The sequence below is a fragment of the Lissotriton vulgaris genome, chromosome 4_1, assembly GCF_964263255.1.
Source record: "Lissotriton vulgaris chromosome 4_1, aLisVul1.2, whole genome shotgun sequence".
Taxonomy (NCBI): domain Eukaryota; kingdom Metazoa; phylum Chordata; class Amphibia; order Caudata; family Salamandridae; genus Lissotriton; species Lissotriton vulgaris.
This window is the reverse complement of record NC_141691.1, coordinates 621,834,214-621,856,550: the sequence shown is the minus strand read 5'-3', so window position 1 is coordinate 621,856,550 and position 22,337 is coordinate 621,834,214. Positions and strand designations below refer to the sequence as shown.

Genomic DNA, 22,337 nt, shown 5'->3' with positions numbered 1-22,337 from the left:
GGCATATTCTCCTGCAGTGAGGGGTACACCTGGGCTGCACCCGTGTGAATACTGGGCCAGGATGGGCACTTGTGAGTCAGTCAGAGTCTGGAAGAGGCTGAGCTGGACCACACCTCTTGGTTTTGTTTTTCCTCTGCTTCCAATATGGCAAAAAGGAAAACTTTTGCCATCTCCAGCAGTAAGTCCAACTCTGCTCCCTCCTCCTTTGTAAATTTTACTAACAAGAGATATGGGAGTTTTGACTAATTAAATAAATATAGTCGGGAAAGGATGGGAATGGTGAAGTGTACAATTTTGAAACCACCCTATTCTGGTCTTTCAGCGTTTATGGATACACATTATGCTAAATCTGTCAGTGCTCAGTTGAAAGAACATGTCTATGCTGGTCCCACAATTGTTGAATCTCCCCTAGAAGTCCTGGTCTCTAGTTCTCCACAAACTAAGAAGAGAAAGAATATAGTGCAATAAAAATTGAAGACAGTTCCCCCCATGAGGAACATTGTTAAGCAGACAGGGGAAAACCACTGGGCATTAAATATATTTCCCAACTGGAAAGCTTGATCAGGAGCCTGTTTGAATCAGTGTTTGTTACAATGAAGGCTAAAGGCCTGATTACGAGTTTGGTGGTCCGATAGATCGCCAAACCAGTGGTGGCATTGAGGCCACTGCTGCACTGGTGGTCCGACCGCCATATCATGTGTCACATGTATCACCTAATAAGGCGGTCAGACTGCCACACTACTGCCGCAAATGCTAGAGATCCATGATCCTGCTGCGGTGTTGCAGCGGTCACAGGCCGCAAAATGCTGGTGGTGCCGATGCAGCACCGCTGAGTATATTACGAGTTGTCTCACTGCAACCCTATCCCTGCCATGGAAAGGGGAGGGGGAGGCAACTCAGGGGGTGCTTATAGGGCCCACTGTCACCTCTGTACTGGTGGGTGCATTCAGGGTGGCATATGTTGTACGCCCCTGCTTATTTGCACCCCCAGTTCCTGCACAGGAAGACATGCACAGCAGCGTTCTGCTGCGCTGCTCCCACTGCACTGTCTTTCTACGGTTCTCCTTCGAGCCTTAGAAAGACACTGCAGTGGGCCACCGCAGCAGGACCTTCCACCAGGATTCCAATCATAATCCAGCGTGTGGTCTGACTACAGGTTTCAATCAATCAGCCAGGGTTGGTAAAGTGCAACTACTCATCAGTGCGGGTCTAAATGCGCAGGAGGGGTGGGGTGGCGACTCTGTCGAGTGCTGGGGTCATCCAAAGAGCCAGGTCTTGAGGTCCTACCTGAACTCAGGCAATGTGGTTGCTTAATAATTTTAGAAAGAAGGAGCCCCTTCAAACAAGAATGAACAATCATAAATAATATACAGTATAAAAACAATCAGCGTAATTTGATATAGTGTCCTATGTTACATTCTATATATAGAGCAACTCATTATTCACTTGAAAAGATATACATTACGATTATTCATAGAGCCATCAAGTGATTAATGGAACAATCCATAAAGCGAATTGCCGAGATGGACAAGAAGGCTGGCGGTAGGTAAACACACTGGTGTTCTTTTCAAGTGAATAATGAGTAGCTCTCTATATACTGTAATATAGGTAACTATATCAAATTGCATTTCTTGTACTGTAAATTATTTATGATTGTTCAATTTGTGATAATCAACATAATAAAAATATATCGTTTGTGATAAAAAATAACAAAATTGTAAAGCATGATATTTTGATATACTGGATTTATATGGTTTCCCCTTGGTTTGCCTGTACTTATGATATATTTCTTACTTGCCTAGGCCGTTCTTTCCAATTGCAATGTGGGTGCTTGCCAAGGGTGGAGGAGGAGGTCCTTCCAAGCTTTGTCTGTGAGGTAGGAGAAGGACTTTTCTTCTGTTCTGGTATTTAAGTGGGATGGTGGCCGGAGAGATCTCGGTTGATCGGAGGTGTCTTTTGAGTGCTTGGAAGGAGAGGCGGGTGTTCAGGTATGTGGATCCAGTGCTGTGAAGGACTTGGTAGGCGTGGGTGAGGATTTTGATCCTTATTCTTCTTATGACTGGGAGCCAGTGAAGATTACAAAGGGGTTGGGTGATGTGACTGTGACAGAGAATGTTGAGGATAAGTCTGGCTGTGGCGTTCTGGACAGTCTGGAGTTTGCGAAGGAGCTTCTTGTTGACTCCGACGTAGAGAGTGTTGTCGTAGTGCAGTCTGCTACTGATGACAGCATGCATGATAGTTTATCTAGATTCGATTGGGATCCATCTGTACATCTTTCAAAGCATGCGGAGTGTGTTGAAGCAGGTCAAGAATACAGCGTTGATCTGGTGGTTCATTTTGAGTGATGAATCTACTATGATGCCGAGGTTTTGTGCATAGTCCATCGGGGTGGGGGGATTTCCAAGGGCAGGGGCCAACAAGAGTCATCCCATGCGGTGGGGGTGGAGCCAAGGATGAGGACTTCTGTTTTCCCAAAGTTGAGTTCCAGGCAGCTGTTCTTCATCCAGGTGGCGACGTCTTTCATCCCTTCTTGGAAGTTGTGTTTGGTGATGTTTGGTTCATTGATTTGTTGGAGAGGGAGAGGATCAGCTGGGTGTCATCGGCTTAGGAGACAATATTGATCCTGTCGTCCGTGATGAAGGTTGCGAGGGGGGCCTGGCACCCAGACACTGGCGTGTTGGCTTGCTGCAAAGACCACCAAACTCGTAATCAGGCCCTAAGTTGTCTGAGGGTAAACTTGAGGAAATAGTGGTGGGCTGAAAGATTCAGAGAAAGGGATAGATTAAGCTACTTCTATGGAAAATAAATAAACCTGGGGTCAGTTTGAGGGCAATTTTGTATGTCACAGTAACAATCATGTGGAAGTGGGGGAATACCGCAGTTGTAGTCTACAGTAGGGAATGGAGATGGGTATGGTAGCTAATGCAGTGAGAACAATGGGCCCTGTGGAGGCCCAGCTGTCTCTTCCATCCATGTTATCTCTTTCAATAAAATCTTCTGTAGGTAGGCCCCAAATTCAGTTATGTCCCCTATGTGATTGTGCTCAGAGATTTTCCAGTTCTGAGCAGAGGGAAAAGTGTCTGGATTTTAAACATACAGTATTTCTGTTGGATAAGAAGGAACACAGTCACAGGAATGTGTTATTTACCGTATGATGACATTATTATGGTTGGATAGTCCCTAGGTGGGTAATGGTTGTAAGGATTCAAAGGGACACTTGTAATGCATTTTAGGCATCGATTTGTTGTCAGAGCCCTTTTGTGTAAGCTATCTACCTCACAATGGAATGTGGGATACATGAAAGCACTCCATTTGGGAGTATTTGTCACTATATTGTCACTGTATGACATGCAACCCCATAATTTGCCTCAATTTTATATTAGTTCAGTGGACCGATATTCTTCCTTAGTATCCCAGTAAGGAATTCATTTCCACTTTTGGAGCCACTTGAAGAAAATTATTTTCTACTAGACAGGATCACAGGGATGCAAACTAGTCTGGTGAACCGACTTTCTCTAATTTTTGATACTCTCAATGGCCTTGTAATCGGCACTGTTGGAGGTGTCAGAGGCCATCAAGGAAGTCCTAGATAATGGAGGGAAAGCACTGTTAGTATTATTAGATCTCTCTGCTGCGTTTGACACCGTTCCCCATGACCCCCTCCTGGAGAGACTCTTTGAGATTGGTGTTCGGGGAACGGTGTTCAGATGGTTTGAGTCGTTTCTATCCAACCGACAACAGACAGTCTGGGCTCCCCCATACTCTGCTGCAGTGCCGCCTTTGGAGGTGGGAGTCCCTCAGGGGTCGATTTTGAGCCCCACTCTCTTTAATATCTACATGTCCCCTCTGGCGGCACTGGCAGAGTCTTTCGGCACCCAGATTGTCTCGTACGCCGATGACACCCAGCTTCACTTCACATGCGGTGGGAACACGGACTTTGATGGCGAGAGCATTAAGAACTGCTTGGGTGCGGTATTTGCCTAGTTTCAACTTAATCAACTGAAATGCAACTCCGACAAGTCTGAGCTCCTTTTCTTTGGGTGCCCCCCCTGACCCCGGATGGAAGACCTGGTGGCCCGCAGGGATGTATCCTCCTTCCACTGACTCCACGGTAGCTAAGAATCTTGGAATCAAGATGGACAACTGTCTCTCACTGAAACCACAGATTCTTGGTCTGGTCGGGCAGTGTTTTGGGATACTAAAAATGTTAAGGAAATTCCTCCCTCTCCTTTCTACTGCCCATAGAAAAATAACGGTGCAAGCCCTGGTCGGATTGAGGTTGGATTACGCGAATGTACTCTACCTTGGCCTGCCGGAATATCTTTTGTCTCGCCTACAGGTAGTGCAGAACTCGGCGGCATGGGCAATTTTCGGCCTTGGCCGCAGTTCTCATGCCACCGGTCTTTTGAAGTCACTTCACTGGCTGCCAATCCGGAAACGCATTAAGTTCAAGGCCCTCACTACTGCGTTTAAAGCCCTTCATGGCACTGGTGCTTTCTATTTGCGGAAGAGAGTTGTCTTTCACCATCCATCCAGAGCCTTACGATCGGCTGCCTTGTCACTGGCCACGGTCCCGGCAATCAGGCGTGCGTGGACAGGGGGCCGGTCCTTTAAATATCTGGCGCCACGGGCCTGGAATGCTCTGCTACTCGCTCTGAGAAAGAGCGAGAATTTAGCAACTTTCAGGAAAGAGCTTAAAACGTGGCTGTTCTGTCTCTAATTCCTCCTCCGCCGCTGGGGTTATGCTGTGTTAGGTCTGTTAGCGCCGGGACACTCTGCCTGAGTAGCTGAGCGCTCAATAAAACTCCCAATAACATAACATAAGATGGCCTTGTAATGAAATATATAGTTTTTTGCCCCCAATCTTCTTAAAGCTTCCCATGTCAACATTTACAGGCAGAGGGGCTCTGTCCAATATAGACTTTATTATTCTCTCTGAGGATTTGAGAGGTCTAATTTTAGATTGTTGGGTTGGCCCTCACTGCGCTAGTGGCCATAATCCACTAACTTTGTCTCTTAGATCTAACATGTAGTATACCATATGAAGGTAGAAATCAAGAGGCAGTGAAGAATAAAGCGGTTTTAATAAAATAGTCTAAACTTATCCCTCCTTAAAGGAACTAGAGAGCTGATTCTGGGTACTAATGATACACGTACAGTATGTTTGGAAGAGCAAAGTAACCCTTCAACGATTCTAAGTGCATTTGAGGATATATGTTGAACTTACGATAGGTTGATGACTGGCTCTTCTGGTTGCCCTAAGTTATATCACTGGTTTGACAATGCATGCTCTATTTCTCATAAAAAGCTTAAGTCTGCATTAAGGAAAAATCCATGGATTCTGTTAGAAGAGCAGGCATGTAATTTGAATATAAAAAGGTTTTAGCAGCTAGGGTCCCTATCATTATGGAAAAAGCATGGACTTCCTTACAGCTCGCTAGCACTCTGAGCGATAGTAGTGTATTTTCAAGGGTAGTAAATGCACTATATTTTAGGGCTGCTCAATCCCCCTTTGTAATGGCTATGATTCCCGCTTCTATGTGAGAGGAACATTTTGCTAAAATGTATTCTCCTATAACACCAGAGCATAGACTTAATAACACTCTAGAAGTGTACATGACTAGGCCTGTCATTCTTGTGACCCTTGATGTGGAGGAGCTCAAAACAGCCACTATTTGAAACTCTAAGTGGAGGCCTCAGGGCCTGACAGAATCCCAAAGAATCTGTACAAAGAGATCATTGGTCTCTGGGCTCCCTTAGTGACCAATGTCCTTAGTGCTGCTGCAGTGAGTGAATCACCTAGGTCCTGGTCCCAGCCAGTCGTTGTTCATACATATATGAAAGGGAACAAAGCTGGTCTTGTACGCTATAGACCAATTTCAATTAGATTTAATAACTGATGTAGCAGGGATGGTCTTGATGGTGAAGCTTGAAAACTGGGCTCATGAAAATACCATTCTCTCAGTTGTTCAATGTAGTTTTGTCCATGGCTTAAGAACTATTGAACAGAGTTAAGTATTTGTTGACATATATACACTTCAGAAAGGTGGTGCAATGCACTTGGCATTTATGCACTTGATGAGTGCATTTGACCTTGTTAGCTGCTTGAAATGTTGGCTAAAAATGTTGGCCCTGAGGGTGGATATACCAATTATTTATATTTTAACAATATACACACTGATACTAATGGTTGTGTGTGCTATTGCACCCACGGGGAATGCACTACCTAATTTAAGATTAGCATTGGAGTCTGGCAGGGGTGTGTCCTGGCCCTCATTTCTTTTCACCATGTATATTAATGAATTGGAAGGTATTTTAAGACCAAGGATCAGAATATGCCCCAGATAAACACACATCTGGTACCCCTGCTTCCCTATGCCAATGATGCTATTTTAATGGCACATACAGAAAATGGGCTACAAACTCTCCTACACTTATTTAAACACTTTAAGGAGGAGCTAGATTTACAGACACACAGAGTAAACTCATTTGTGATGGTTTGTGGACCTCAATCTGTTAAAATATAGCCCCACTTTGTGCATGAAGCCCTGGTATAAAAGGCAAAAACATTTCAGCATTTGGGACTTCTTTGGATTCTGTGTTTAATTGGGATCTTCTCTGGAGTATCAGAGAACACCAGTTTAACAGACCAATGTAAGTCATTTTTAGGTTTCCTAGGTAGCTATGGTAAAAACAACCTAGAAATATGAAAATAATGTATAAAGTGCCTTTCTATTGCTAGCTATACAGCAGATCTATGGGTTTCACAGACTTAGAAGGATTGCTGTTGGTAGAGGATGCTACTTTACATAGGCTATTATCAGTCCATAAAATTCCCTATACTTTTATTTGAAACACTGAGTTAGGGATGAGTTTCTTGGAGGGTCAAATCAAGATCTCTTCTCTGTTTCTATAGCACTCAATCTTGTCAAAGCAAGAAACCACACTTATCTGTAGGGTTATTTATATTTAGCCTTTGAGAATAGTCTTTGTATCCCCTGGTTGCAATAGGTAAAGGGGGAGTCAATTGCATAAGGAAACAAGAACCTTTTTACTCCCCTGATTTAGTCAATTATTTTTGTTCTAAAGATATGCTAATCTGTTCTTCTGTTAAAATTTTCATGCCCATTAGCATTTGGATGTATCTTATTTCTGAAACTAACATCACAGATTTCTTTTGACATGATTCAGTATATATTTTACTGACTTGTTGTCCTTGTGACTGTTGCTTGGTACAATCAGCAATTAATTTGACTCTTTTTCCCAATTATATTGGTCTCAGATGAAATGGTTTTTACTGCTCTTATTCCATGTTTAAGATTTTAGGAATATAGTCTGGCACTTACTTTTTTACAAGAACTCTGTTCAAAATGGATATGTATTTCAATCATCGGTTTTATTCAACCTTCCAATATAATAAGGAATTAGATGGCTGTAACATAAGGTGAATTTAGATAAAATATATAATTGTATAAAAATACATTGTATGATGAACCGAAGATTTTCAAAATGTTTTATGCATACATGTTTATATGATGGATGTTCAAGTGATTCTTGATGTGATATTGGTGGAAGTTTTAATTGAATATAAGAATACCCTTCTATATAATGGATTAACTTCCTGAAATCATCCTTCTGCTATGATGATTTGTATTTTATTATGCCTTGGATGTTTTGTGACATGTGTATAGGTACTAGTGTTGAAAACTAAAGAGATCAATGAAGTGTTCGACAAGAAAATGGAAGATATTGTGTAAAGAATTTGTAACCGGGAGGAGCTTCGCGGGCAACCAAGATGGCCGCGTGAGCTCGGAGCTCCGAAGACCTCCCGATCCTCCGCAATTATCCTGCCACCCATCCTGTCCCACGTTGGTGGGAATCTATTGCTGAGCCGGTGCTGAAGCGGTGCCCGCTTTCGGAATGAAAATCCGACATTCCTGGACTTAGCTAGCTCGTCAGAACTCTGGTGGCCCCGCCTACGACATTGAAGACCGTCGAGGGGCGCAGCGGTGCCTTCTTGTGGACCTCCCTGCTAGCGCTTCGTCTCTCCGGCGAAGAACACCGGAACCTGAACTCTACTGCTGAGTACCTTCCTCGGTGACCTTCGGGGTCCCTACCACGCCGGCTGAGTGCACACTACGCGGCTTCTTCACCCCTTTGGACCACCCTGCCCGGGCGTGCCAACATGGCGGGCAAAGGCGACTTGGACAAAGGCAAGCCCCCGAGAGTCAGTAGGAAACCGACCCAGTCCCAATCCACCATTCCTGAACGATTCTCCCAGTCTAAGGGATCACCGGGACAAGTGGGCCGCGCTAAGGACCCGATAAGGGACGACTCTCCTGATGACTCCGAATTCACGCTTCGGGACGTGATGGGTGCGATAACTGGGGTGAAGACGGAGATGCACGCTCTCCATGAGGCACTGTCTAGCAAGGTCGACTCCCTGAAGATCGAGTTGAACCTCATTAGAACTGATTTCGGAAAGACCAACGACCGGGTGAAATCATTGGTCCTCAAGACATCGAGCCTGGTCAATGATGTGTCTGACATTCAAACTGAGGTCCGCGACTTGAAGATGGCGAACGGACTGATGACACGCCGACTGGATGAGTTCGAGGGTCGTGCGCGACGCCAAAACGTCCGCATCACTGGGGTACCGCAGAAGGCCGAGGAGGACTCGGCTGAACTCTTCGTTGAGGACCTTGTGGTCAAGAACCTAGCACCGGGGGGCCTGAGCAAATTCTTCTCGGTGGAGAGGGCCCACAGGATACCGGGTGGGCCGCCAAAATTGGGCGCTTCCCCTCGCCCCATCATTGCGAGACTTTTTAATTATAGGGACCGGGACGCCATTCTGCAGGCATCGAGGTCTACAGGCCTGCTGCACTTCCAGAACTCGGACGTCAACTTCTTCCCCGACTTTACCCAGGCAGTACAGAAGCGTCGCCAGAGCTTTGTTGGGGTGAAACGAAGGCTAAGAGACTTGGGACAGCGTTACTCTATGCTTTATCCGGCCAAACTTCGCATTGAACATAATCATCGGACTCTGTTCTTTGACTTTCCGGACGCGGCAGGAGATTGGCTTGATACTTTGTCCCAAGAACGACCCGCCCCGGCAGATCGGACGGAGGAGGCCACCGGCGGAGCGGACTCTCAGGAATGAGTACCTGGACTTTAGACTTTCTGACGGGGGGCGGCTGCGAAGGGCATCGGCTGGAGACATTGCAGCAATTGGTTTAGATATCCTTGTTCGCTATATGGAGGGTGACGGGAGGGGATAGGTTGCCTCCTTTCTCCTCTGTGGGACTTTTTGTAGATTAGTTAAGGGGCGACAGGCACACTGCTAGTTGGGGTGGCTATTAGTCTAATGCAGGGGTGCAGGGTGGTGGGTAGTTGGGGTGTGATTTTTCTACTTTCTCTTTTGTTTCTTTCTCTGTTCAGGCTGGGGTCTCAATGGAATGTCGTGACTGTTTTGCGGGCACCATTGCGGGTGGGGGGGAGGGGGCGTAACGTCCTTGATGATGGGGGGTAAATCTCTTAATTTGCTGAGTTGGAATGTGAACGGGTTAGGTGACCGAATTAAAAGGGGGGTTGTACTGCAACTGCTCAAACGTTGTTCGCCTGATGTTGTTTTCCTGCAGGAGACCCATCTTGTGGGAAATACGTGTAAGGCCTTGAATAGGCGGGGGTTTAAGATGGTGGCTCATTCGGGGTTCTCCACGGGATCCAGGGGGGTGGGCATCATGGTGCGCATGTCCCTCCCGTTGGAGGTGGAGTCTACACTTGTTGACGAGAGGGGCCGATATGTTGCGGTAGTGGGCAAATGGGAGGGACGCACTCTAGTTTTGGTTTCAGTTTATGTCCCCCCGGGGCTGCAGGAGACTACTTTTCGAGACCTGGGTAGGGCCATCTTGAATCTCCCTGAAGGACTGCTGATTGTGGGTGGAGACTTTAACTCTGTGGTATCGGGGGACTTGGATCGCTTCCCATCCAGAGACTTGCGGGCCTCCCAGTCCTGGCTCTCTGACTTCCTAGGCTCCATGGGGTTGATTGACTGCTGGCGTCTGCTACACCCTGCCCTGCGACAGTATACCTTTCTCTCGGGTGCCCACGGCAGCCTGTCTCGTATCGACTACGTCCTCACCCCCGCGGCCCAGGCGCAGTCGGTCTCTACCGCCCGTCTACTGGCCAGGGGCATTTCAGACCACTCCCCGGTTTGGGTGTCCTTTGATTTTCAGATACCCGCGACCACGAGAGTGGCTCCTATTAATCCGTGGTATTTTCGGGACCCAAAGACTAGGGATCTCCTAGCTAAATCTATAGAGCGGTACTTCACTGAGAATACCGGTTCGGTTGATTCTGCTGTTTCCCTGTGGGAGGCCTTTAAAACTGTGCTCCGCGGCGAGGCCTTCTCCCTGATCGCAGAGGCCCGCAGACGGCGGGATGAGGTCGTGGTGCGGCTGGAATCCGAACTCGCTGATTTGAACTCCCAGTTGGCCTTAGGGCCGACTCCTGAGCTACTTCATGCCCTCTCCCTCAAACAATCCGAACTCCGGGCCACTGCCACTGATGCGGCGAGAGCCTTGAGCAGGGAACAGCAGGGCAGGATATATGATTCTGGGGATAAGGCCGGTAAACTTTTGGCCTGGCTGGACAGACGGGAGCTCGTGTCTCGTGTGGTCCCAGAGATACTGGGTGACAACGGCCTAGTCCTCACGGACCCGGCCGCCATAGTTGGGTCATTCGCGGAGTATTTTGAGGCGGTCTACACGTCTGCGACTTCCCTACCGGAATCTGCCTCGACTTCCCTCTTGGAGGGCATCGAGCTTCCCTGCCTCTCAGATGTCGAGCAGGAGGACATGGACCGAGACCTGACGGTGGATGAGGTGGCGCTGGCGATTCGATCGTTGCGTTCCGGCAAGGCGCCGGTGCCCAACGGCATTCCTGTTGAATTGTACAAGCTCAAGGCCGATACGGTGGCCGCGCCTCTGCTAGACATGTTCCTAGAAGCCCGTGAGGCCGGAGAGCTCCCGCTCGACCAAAGACTCGCCACCATAGTGGTGATTCACAAGGAGGGGAAGCCACGTGATCTTTGCCGTTCGTATCGACCCATCTCACTTTTGAACGCCGAACCCAAGATCCTGGCCAAGTTATTGGCCAACCGACTAGTGGGGGTGATCTCGGACTTTGTTCATCCGGACCAGTCTGGTTTCATACCGCACCGCAACACGGCCCTCAATCTTCGACGACTTCACGCGGTTATGGCGCGAGCACACCTTCTTACTGAACCTACGGTACTCGCTTCGCTCGATGCCACCATGGCTTTCGACTCGCTGGAGTGGAACTACCTGTGGGCAGTGCTTGCTAAGATGGGGTTTGGACCCGTTTACATTGGCTGGGTCCAGCTCCTGTATTCGGCCCCGCTGGCGAACGTGACTGTAAATGGTCGGCTGTCGGCCTCCTTCGCATTGCGCAGAGGCACCAGACAGGGATGCCCGTTGTCACCACTCCTGTTCGCCTTGGCACTAGAGCCTTTGGCGGCATGGATTAGGGTGCATCCTGATGTCGCTGGGATAACGTGGTCTTCGGGATTTGAGGATCGGGTGTCGTTATACGCGGACGATATCCTCCTGTACCTCACCTCCCCTTGCCGCTCGCTCATAGTAGTGTTTGATCTGTTGGGCACCTTCGGAACCTACTCAGGCCTGGTTATTAATTGGTCCAAATCCTCACTGTACACATTGTGTGGGGACACTCCGCGCCTTCCCCGTGGCTGCTCAATACAGGTTGCCCAACAGGGCTTTAAGTACTTGGGTATCTACGTTTCGTGGGATCCCCGAGCACGGTACTCGCACAACCTACTTCCGCCTCATGCGAGGTTGCGTCGAGATGTGGAGAGTTGGGGAAAACTGCCGATTTCTTTAATGGGCAAGGCGGCGCTGTTCAAAATGATGGCGTTGCCACGGTTCCTATACGCGTTACAAAACACTCAGGATCCGGTGCCCGCTAAATATTTCAGAGAGGTCGAGTCCTTGCAGCGAGCCTTATTGTGGGACGGTAGACCGCGGATCTCCCTGGCAAAACTGACCATACCGTGCTATGACGGGGGCATTGCCCTACCTGACATACGGCGTTATTACTGGGCATCCCAGCTCGCGGCTATTAACCATGGCCTGTACGGCCCGGCAGTCAGCCCAGGCTACGCCATGGATCGGTGGCTTATGAACGATGGGAACTACTACAGGGCGCTATATTCCAAGTCTCTGGATCGGAAGTTGACAGGTCCCACCAAGACGGCGGTGCATTTGTGGCGGGCGGTTACCAAAACTTTGGGCTGGCAGGGTAGGATTTCCATGGCCACTCCGCTGTATGATTCTGACCTGCTGGGGAAACTGTGGCACACCAAGGGCTTTGATAGGTGGGACACCATTGGTATATCGAAGGTGGGGGATGTGATGGCTGGGGGCGGGATCAAGTCTTTTGAGGCGCTGAAGTCTGAGTTCCAACTGGGGGCGACGGAATATTTCAGGTACGCACAGCTCAGGCACGCTCTCTCCTCCCGTGTAACGGCGGGAGAGACGGTACCCGAATCGTCTCCCCTGGAGGACAGGGTGCTGGACGGCCATATGCCGGACAGCGCCATTTCCCTTACCTACAAGAAGCTCATTAACACACGGGCTGACCTGCTGCGACGGTTGAGAGAGCTCTGGGTGAATGATGGCATCGAGGTGGATGATGAGGAGTGGCAGTCGGCGGTCTCTTCCCCTAGGGAGGTGGCCATATCGGCGAGACTTCGCCTTGTCCAGCTGAAGATACTACACAGAGTTTACGTTACGGGCCCCAGACTCATACACATGGGGCTCTCGTTGGATGGTACTTGCCGGAGAGGATGTGGGATGATTGCGACCTTCATGCACATTATCTGGGAATGTCCTGCAGTGGCTCGATTCTGGGTGCGTGTGCACGAGGTGATGAAGGATGTGACTGGTGTGGCTTTACCCGCGGAGGCCCGGCGCTGCTTACTTAACATTTGGGGCCCGAATGACTACAATGTGGCCCAGACCCGCTGGGTCACGCTGGGCAACATGGTAGCCAAAAGAGACATAGCTCAGAGATGGGGTGCGCCAGCTCCTCCCACGATTGGTTTGTGGGAGACCAACATGGACTGGTGCATGCTACGTGAGAAAACAGTATATGTAGCCAGGGGCAAACCGAAAATGTGGAGGTCCGTGTGGGGTGCTTGGAATTCACATCGAGGTGACATTTGTGCGCCCCCTATGGAGGTGGAACTAGATGTCCATCTGTCTCCGTAGCGTCCCTTTCCCGTGATTCCATGACTTCTATTCTGTTGTGTTACTCCCCTCATGACCCGATGTCGATACCTGCATTGCAAGCTGTGTAAGGGTGTGTGGCCCCCGATTCCCCCCCCCCCAGTGATGTAAGCCCAACGTACGTGATGTGTCCTCAGCCTAATTTTCTTTTTCTTCCTTTCTTCTCTCGTATTTCCTTTTTTTCTTACTTTATATTTAGCAGCCTCTGTTGTTTTATGGTTTATTTATTTTATTGTTTTCATATAATTGAAATTAAACCTGTTTGCTCCTGTCTACCGTTTGGTGCATGAATGGAAATGCTACCTCAATGCTGCCTGGCCTCCGGGATGTATGGTTGAATAGCGGTGTACCTTTTCTATAAATAAAGGTTTTCCAAAAAAAAAAAAAAAAAAAAAAATTTGTAACCATGAGGGGGAAATACAACTCAAGAAACAAAGGAAGTTCCTGAGTGATCAGAAGGACTACCAGGATGGCAGTGTTTTAACCTTTAGCGACAAATATGATGACATTAACTGGAATTGGAAGATGTCTCAGTAGACCTGTTCTAATTCACCAGAAAAACATATGTTGCATAAATGGTTTGCATTGAAGGGAAGCAAATCACCCTCAACTTCAAGTAATAGAACCACACTTAGCAATATTGACATACTTGACATTTAATTTTAGCAGAGCTGGATAGAGAAAGTACAAGCAGTGGCAATAAGTATTTTTATCTGGATGATTTGTGGATTGACCTGGATTTTAATGAACTGGCCAGCTTCAAACCCAAGTCAATTTTCAATCCAACTGTCCCTCATGATGCCATCAATACTTTGAAGTCCCGGTGATCCGGGACTTCAATACTCTAGCCAAACATCAGAGATTGCAATTTGACAATTAGAACAAAGAAGAATGGATGGCTATCGCGAACCTATGGATGGACCACAACATGATGATACTTAACATCTCTATTGCTTTCATTGTAATGCATCAAGGAAAAGGAAACATTTGTGCTATGTATTGATGTTATGTTGTATATATTACTGAAATTTTCAGCATAAATGCTCGATAATATTAGAGTCTTACATTTTCTTAAAATATTTTTTATATTATGGTTTTTAATAAAGGTTGGCACATGGGTACTTTTAAAATTATAGTAGTTGGACATAATTAGAGTTGAAAACATTTTTATGCCATATTTACTAATAAACGTTACAATTATTTCTATATATGATATGTTTCAATTATGTAATTATGCTTGAATTTAACAATGAGGTTACTAAGAAATGCCAACTTTAAAATGAATTGAATTGCTTATTTCCTTAGGCTGCATTGTTTCATAGCCTGGTAATTGACTTTTGTTACGTTTCCTCAACTGTTGCTTTATCTGTTCTGTTTAAGCATCATTCTTAATTCAATAGATACTTTTTCCAGTACTTTGTTGTGAGTGAGTTGATGGTATTTTGACCCTTTGACCTAATTATGAAGAGCAACAAAGTAAATAGGCTCTTATTCAACTAACCTGTGAGGATGAAAAGGGCAGTTGTTTCTCGTGAGCAACATGGGAAAATATGCTGGAGTATCAATTTTGTACCTGATAAGCGGAAGAATGGTCAAGAATGATTGGACCATTGTATGGTGACAACTGATGTCACAGATGAATAATTTGGAGTAGAAAATGTGACTTCCCATGCAGGAAGGATGGCAGATTAGAATCTCTCTTGACTGCCTACTTACCTACTATAGCATCGGACTTTTATGCTCTTGCCTGTTTTCTTATGAGGATGAATTTACCTACTGAACAATTTGGAGCTGTCTGGTGTGAAATGAGGCCTAAACTTTCCTGATTATTGCTCCAGTCCTTTTGCCCTTTTGCCCATGCCCATGGACTTTTCCTTAGTGGATTCTTACTTAGTCCATTTGCCCATGCTAAGAAAATTCTTTTGAACCATCCCCCTGACTTTGTTGGTGATAGGAAACCCTAACCTTGACAATGGTCTTTATGGATTCTTGTATTGAGAAATACAATTACTTAGGCAAAATGTGTGGTCTTATAATACGTGCTGTGAGACCCATGACTGAACTGCTTTAAATGTTACTTATATACATTGATTTTGGATTGTTAATACAATAACCAAATTATCTAAATGTGTCAGTGCCTTTATTAATTGTGTCTTAATGTTGTTTCCATAGAAACTGTGCTTACTAGATATTGATTTCTAATGTATGATGGATAGAGTCATAGTCTGAGAGTAGTGTACTTGAACCAGATCTCTCATTTGTGAGTTGGCTACAAATTGTTATTCCTCATTGGGTGGCCAACAGTTCGACACCATGATTTCTCACTGCGATGAAGCAAAGTCAATTGGAGGACCAATGCCTCTGTGGGTGAAATATAGAATCTGAGGGAAGTGACTACGTAGTGTAGTAGTTATATGGGTCCAGAAACCGAGAAAATGAAGAATAGAGCTTCTACTGCAACACTGCCTAAAATCCAGAAAAATCCCCAAAATCCCCTTGGTAGACCCACAGTGTGGTCATGTGGATCCTTTCTAGAAAATACATCTAGATATATAAATTTTTACCTCCATCCTTTTGTCACCTCCCTCCCTTCTTATATTCAGGACAGCAAGGATTTCCTGAGGAGGATTTATGATATTCCGTGGGAAGAGGACTATCTTCTTATCACACTTGATGTCAGCAGCTTGTATACAAGTATCAAACACATTGATGGAATCTCAACATGCAGATATTTTCTTAGGGCAAGCACCTTATCCTGGTTCTTCCACACGGAGATGATCCTGAACATGATACACTTTTGTCTGGAGAACAACTTCCTCTGGTTCAACAACAATTGATACAGACAGGCAAGAGGCACAGTGATAGGCACCTGTTTTGCTCCCAGTTTCGCCAAACTCTTCATGGGGTGGTGGGAGCAGCTGGTGTTTGGGACCATTGATGACTTTAACACCCACTTCTTTTATTGGAGATGGTATATTTGGGACCCGTTCTTGGTATGGAAGAGTAGTAGGGAACTGATGTCTGAGTTCATTGCCAGACTCAATGAGAATGATGTTAACTTGAGATTTGAGGAGACTATGAGTGATGTGAGTGTAGAGAATTTGGACATAAGAGTGGAGATGGAGGCAACAAACTGACCTCCAAACTTTTCAGGAAGTCACTGAAGGAAATACCCCTCTTCAGGCGCAAAGCAGTCAACCTCATTAACAGTATCCCCTAATTTTTGCGGGTTTGGAGAAATTGAATGGAAGTCCCTTATGGGCTGCTTCAGAGAAAGGGCAAAGTGTTGAGCTCTGCCTTCGCGAAAGCCCAGAATGTCAACAGAGAGATCTTGCTTGCAGCAGATACATTCAGAAGGTAGGTCTTATTGAAAGACAGACTAAGTAGAAATGAGGTTTGTCTCCAACAGTACAAAACTGGGTGAATAATGTAAAGGCTTTTACACATGTACCAAATGCAAAGCCTGAAAATCCAGCCAGAATGAGAAATCATTTTTCTCCCCATTGTCAGGTACTGACAAACCCTTAGATACATTTCTCAATTATCTTCTGATTTCTGTGTGTATGTCCTGATCTGCCCATGCAACAAGCTCTATGTGGGCAGTACTATCCATCCTGGCAAGAAGTGAATGCTGGAGTATATACAGGACATTAGGAACTCAAACAAACAGTACCCCATGGCTCAACACTTTGCTATTTTCCACAAGGGTAATAAATCTGTACATAGATACTTTGCCTTGGACAGGGTGCCCATGACTCCCTCTGGAGGCAACCACTCACAACATTTGAAACACTTGGAATCAAGATCCATTCATGAACTCAACACCAGAATCTGAGACGATCTCAACACCGATGAGGAATTATCTGTTTATCTGGGGTATTAACTGGCATTCTGGATAGTTCTTGGCCACTCTGGGTAGTTCCGTCCTTCGCGCCCCTCCTTTTGTCCCCCCTTTTAAGTTTTCTTCTTAACTATGACTTTTGAGTTGTCTCTTCATATACATTAGCTGTTTATCTAGATTGCGAAAAGTGTACATTTTGAATCTGCTCCTGCTCCACTCCATGTTTATTATATTTTACTGGCTCTTCTTATGTGTTTTTATGTCTGAAAAGTATTGGGGTCTCCCTCTTGATGCGGCATTACTGCAGGACCAAATTCTACATATCTCTGATTGTGTGGCTGAGTCAATTCCTTCTCTCTCTTCTCTTGCTGTCCATGGCAATCAATGAGATAAGGCAATGCTTCTGCTATTTCTTCTTTTTTCTTTCCAATTTTCTTCTAATTTGTCTGTGATTTGAGTATCTGACACACAATAGTTGGACTCATAGGATGTAATTCACACCTCATTAGGTATCCCTACTATTATGGATGGCTATGTATATGCGTGCCACACACTTACTTTACTCTGTCTGAAATATGCCCACATGGGCACTATTGGGCGAACATCTACCCTCTTGTATCTACCATTTATGGACATACCGTCCAACATATGCCCATAGTCACGCACCCATAACATTTGGGCTGCTAACATTGTCTGTTTTGTGAAATTTAAGCACTGGATGATTTCGTATTACAGTTGGAGTAACTCCTAACTCCCCATGGAAACAGAACTAATTTTATTTGATATTTGTGTTTGCACAGTGGGGTTGGATTTGGCTATAATATGTTTACTCTGTTGGAAGTGAGGTGCCTCTAAAGATTTGATGTTTGTGTTGCTTCTCTAAATATGGCTATATCATGCTTATTTTGTTTCAAGGGTTGTGACTTTACAGATTCTGGTGCTGCTCTGTGGGCTATCTCTTAATTTATTCTAAAATTATGCAAAAAATTAAGAGACTAATTATGTGAAAAATTATGTAGAAAATGTATGTGAAAATTTATATGATAAATTATATGTTTAGTTTATTTAAGTTGAGATGGTGGATAAACTGTTTTATTTGTGTAATTTTTGTGACTTGGGCCACTCTAGATTCCTTAGAGAAATTGTAATGTTTACCAACATGCAGTGTTTCCGTATGGTGAACTACAAAATGGCTGCCATACTTCTTTTCACACTGTGTGTGTACTTGCTCCCACCAGTCATTTATATTGCCACTTTGTCTATTTCTATGTTCCTTGTCGCTGTGCAACTCAACCCATGAGCAAGGCAGTCAAGACGCCGAAATGCGTGTTTTTTGGTTTGTGATCGCACTAGAATAAACTTATGAACTAAATGTATGCCTCATTGCTTTCCTGCATTAGAATGTGCGTCTCATTGTAAGGTGGAGAGTGATTCTATTTGTTTGGGCGCCTCACCCAAACCTGCATAGTGGCCATAGGGTCCCTACTCAGAGGACCGCGATCTTTGGATATGCATTTTATTATTTAGTGGTTTTATCAGTTTAAGTAACTTTTATGGTATGTATGGCCAATAAATATTTTCTTGACTTGGCTGGATTATATAAAAAATACTTTGTTAATATATTAAATATCTAATTGCAACACAAGTTTTAAATTAGCATCAGCTTTGCATAAACGGCACAGCAAAACATGCATTTTTTACTTTACTTCAACACACTTTACTTACTAACCTTTTTAGGAGTAATATAAAGTGCTCTACATCCCCCTATACTTCCCTATATATTTACTAATTTACAACAAAATATCACTTGCAGCCCTCATCATACCAAAGGAGATGAAGGAGTTATCAATGATGCAAAATTCTGCTCTTTCTTGTAAACCTCTGAGAAATCCGGCCAAGCTTAGTAGCAGGACAAGTTCACAGCAACACAACTGTGTGAATCCTTGTTTGCTCGATATGTACCATCACAATCTTTAAGATCATCTTCCCTTGATTTGGTACAACTTCCAAAGATAAAGAAAGCAAGGTGTGGAGGGAAACACTTCTCCTTCTTAACGTCCAAACTATGGAACTCACTGCCCACACATCTGAGACTTCAACCCAGCAGATCTGTGTCGAGGAAAGGAAATCAAAACATGGCTCTTTTCCCAACCCTGAACATATTGGTCACTGTCTCTGCACATCACTTAGCACCAAAACGCCTTGGCAGTAGTGCGCTCTATAAATACAGTCAGTCAATCGTCTGAGTTGAAGACGATACCAATTTTCAACCTCTCAACACACGACTTATTCGCCCAAGAAATCATTTTTCTTAATCAAGGTCTCTCTTTCGTCCCTATGGATCGCAGTAACTTCTTTGGTCTCCAGAAAAGCCTGCTCCAGTTCTTCAGACAAATCAGACTCAAACAATTCTTTGCAGATAGACCTTTCCAAAACCATATACCTTACTCCCCATTTCATTCTCCCTCTACTTTCCATCCACCAGATGCCATCATGCCCCTCGAAATGTTAACATTCAAAACACTCATCCTCAATGAAGTGGCAGTAATTGAAAAGGAAATTGAATTTGTACCTTACAACTTGTTGAAAAACAGGCAATAACCAATCTCAAGGAAAATACCAATTTCATAATCAAGCCAGCAGATACGGGCCGATGGATTGTTGTCATTAAAAGAGAGAAATATGACACTAAAATAATGAGCAAGCTGTCGAATTTCTCTCACTACTATCTACTGACCCCCTACCTGACATCAGATACAAAATTGAAAGTGATACCCACCTTGCAAGAACTCAAAACAACATAACGGAAAAAGAACTGGAGCTCCTCAACAATCCTCATCCACGTACTCCGGTAATTAATGTACTCCCTAAAATACATAAAGATACCATTAATCCCCTGGGACGACCAATATTCTCAGGTTGTGGCTCCATCCATGAACCAATTGGTAAATACACTGACGTGGTGATTAAAGAATTTGTCCCCATTACCAACACCCTTGTTCAGAACTGCATGGATCTTACCAATCTTGTGGAAGATAGACCATTCAATGCCAAGACTGACCTAATGGTTGGTCTTGATATCGAATCTCTTTACACAAACATTCCACGCGATGAAGGTTTACCGATTTTAAATGACCTACTCAATGTCAGACCCCAGCTCAGCCGCATCCAGACTAAAGTTGTTATGGATCTACAGCGAATTGCCCTTATTAACAACTACTTTTTATACAAGAACACTTCTATTTACAAATCAATGGTGTCTCAATAGGAGCATGCTTTGCCCGAGTTTTGCTATCCTTTATGTACACAATCTTGAGAAAACTCACATCTTGGTACCTACGAACCCTTTTTTTGAACAAATAGAATTTGACGACACTACATTGAAGACATCCTCTTACTTTGGCATGGCTACTTGGATACTCTACATTTCTTTCTGGAATGGCTCAACAACTGCCAACCACACCTGAAATTTACATTGAATCCTAAAGAAAACGATCTTCCTTTCCTGGACCTCACTCTTCATGCGGAAGAGGGTAAAGTAGGAACTTCTTTATTCCACAAACTCACTGAGCATAACACTCTTTTACTCTACTCCATCAATCACCCAAGTGGCCTCAGTAACCACTTGCTATTTGGACGATTCCTACAAATTTGGAGAAATTGCAAGTGGAAAAATGACTACTTCCGTGAAGCAGCCTTGCTCACCGAAAAACTGATTCAACTAGGTTCTCCCAGATGGTTGGCCACAAGAACCCACGTGGCACAAACACAGAGAGACCATACTCATACCCAAGAGGAAACGTGTGAAGAAACGCAGTCCGTTGTCACCATCTTTAGTCCTTCTAGCAACAAAGTAAGCAAAATGATTAAAAAAAACGAGAACACCCTACGTACACTTGAACCTTTCCAAAAACCACCACTTTTCTCTTACAAGAGAGGTGAAAATCTGGTTGATCACCTAGTACATGCTATTTCTTGGACCAAGGAAATTGACAATGCTGAATCAATCATATCAACATGAGGCTTACCACTGGTCCTGGGGCATTATAAATGCTAGAAATGTGTGGTTGTCCCCTTTGACGACCAACAGCAAAGAGTTTACAGTGAATGAACAATCTTATCAACTCAAGAGTTTCACCAACTGCCGCTCCAGCAACGTCATTTATGCAATACGCTGCACATGTAACCTTCTGTAGATAGGTCAGACCACCAAGATTGTCAAACAACGGATCATCCAACACAAAAGCTGTATCCGTTTCAAAGTAGACACTGCACCTCTTGACACACATTTACTTCAGAAGGGACACAATGGAACTGATTTTAAATGGCAGGTCATTGGGCAACCTACACTACCCCTATGGGGTAGTGTCAATCCATCTAGATATGTGTGTAGATGGATTGCCCGCTGTCCCTCAGTAGAACATGGAATCAGCGCCCTAGACGGGTGGAATAACACCATATGCATCCTATGTATGCTTGCACCTTGTAATTTGCATAGACGCACCAATATACACATGCTACACTGCATCCATACCATCTTACCTCATTACTATGCCACAGTAATTCATTGTATTCCACTCTATTTACATGTCGGCTTTTACCGCACTTTCTGAACCTCTTTGACTCCATGTCGTTACCTATTCTCCTCCCATCGCTCTCAATATAGGAACATAGATTATTTCTCTAACATGTGCCCTTGCTTGTACCCCTTTCCTTGTTTACAAACACCCAGACCCAACCCCATTTCTCCTCCTCCCTCTTTTTGTTTATGATGCAATTTTTCAAAAAAGGTATCTCTGTATAACAATGATCAAGCTCAATATTGTGGCCATTCAATTTTGGATTCTCAATCTATTAAGGCACATGAATATGTGTTTATCATCTGTAACATATGATATTGACACTTTCTTTTTATGTAATTGCCTTAAACGATATCTGTAAATTACTGATTGCTTTCATTCCCACATGGGCGAATCGTTTGTTGTTGCTATATCATGTCTAGAATGATGTCCTACAAGTATGCATCCTTGTTTGTCTTCACTTCTAAGCACCACTCCATTCATTATAGATACATTGTTCTTGACTCTTTCTCTTTCTATATTTTTGGCCATCCTGGCCTTTTAACTCTTTACTTTTACCTCCGTGCCCTCGATACACCCCACGTCATC

The 22,337-nt window shown here is 44.8% G+C and overlaps 1 protein-coding gene across 1 annotated transcript in view; it reads right to left on the bottom strand.

Annotated features, from left to right (window-relative positions):
• Positions 1-22,337, bottom strand: part of SUGCT (succinyl-CoA:glutarate-CoA transferase) — a 3,450,745-nt gene that overhangs the window by 175,065 nt on the left and 3,253,343 nt on the right. The window lies entirely within an intron of this gene.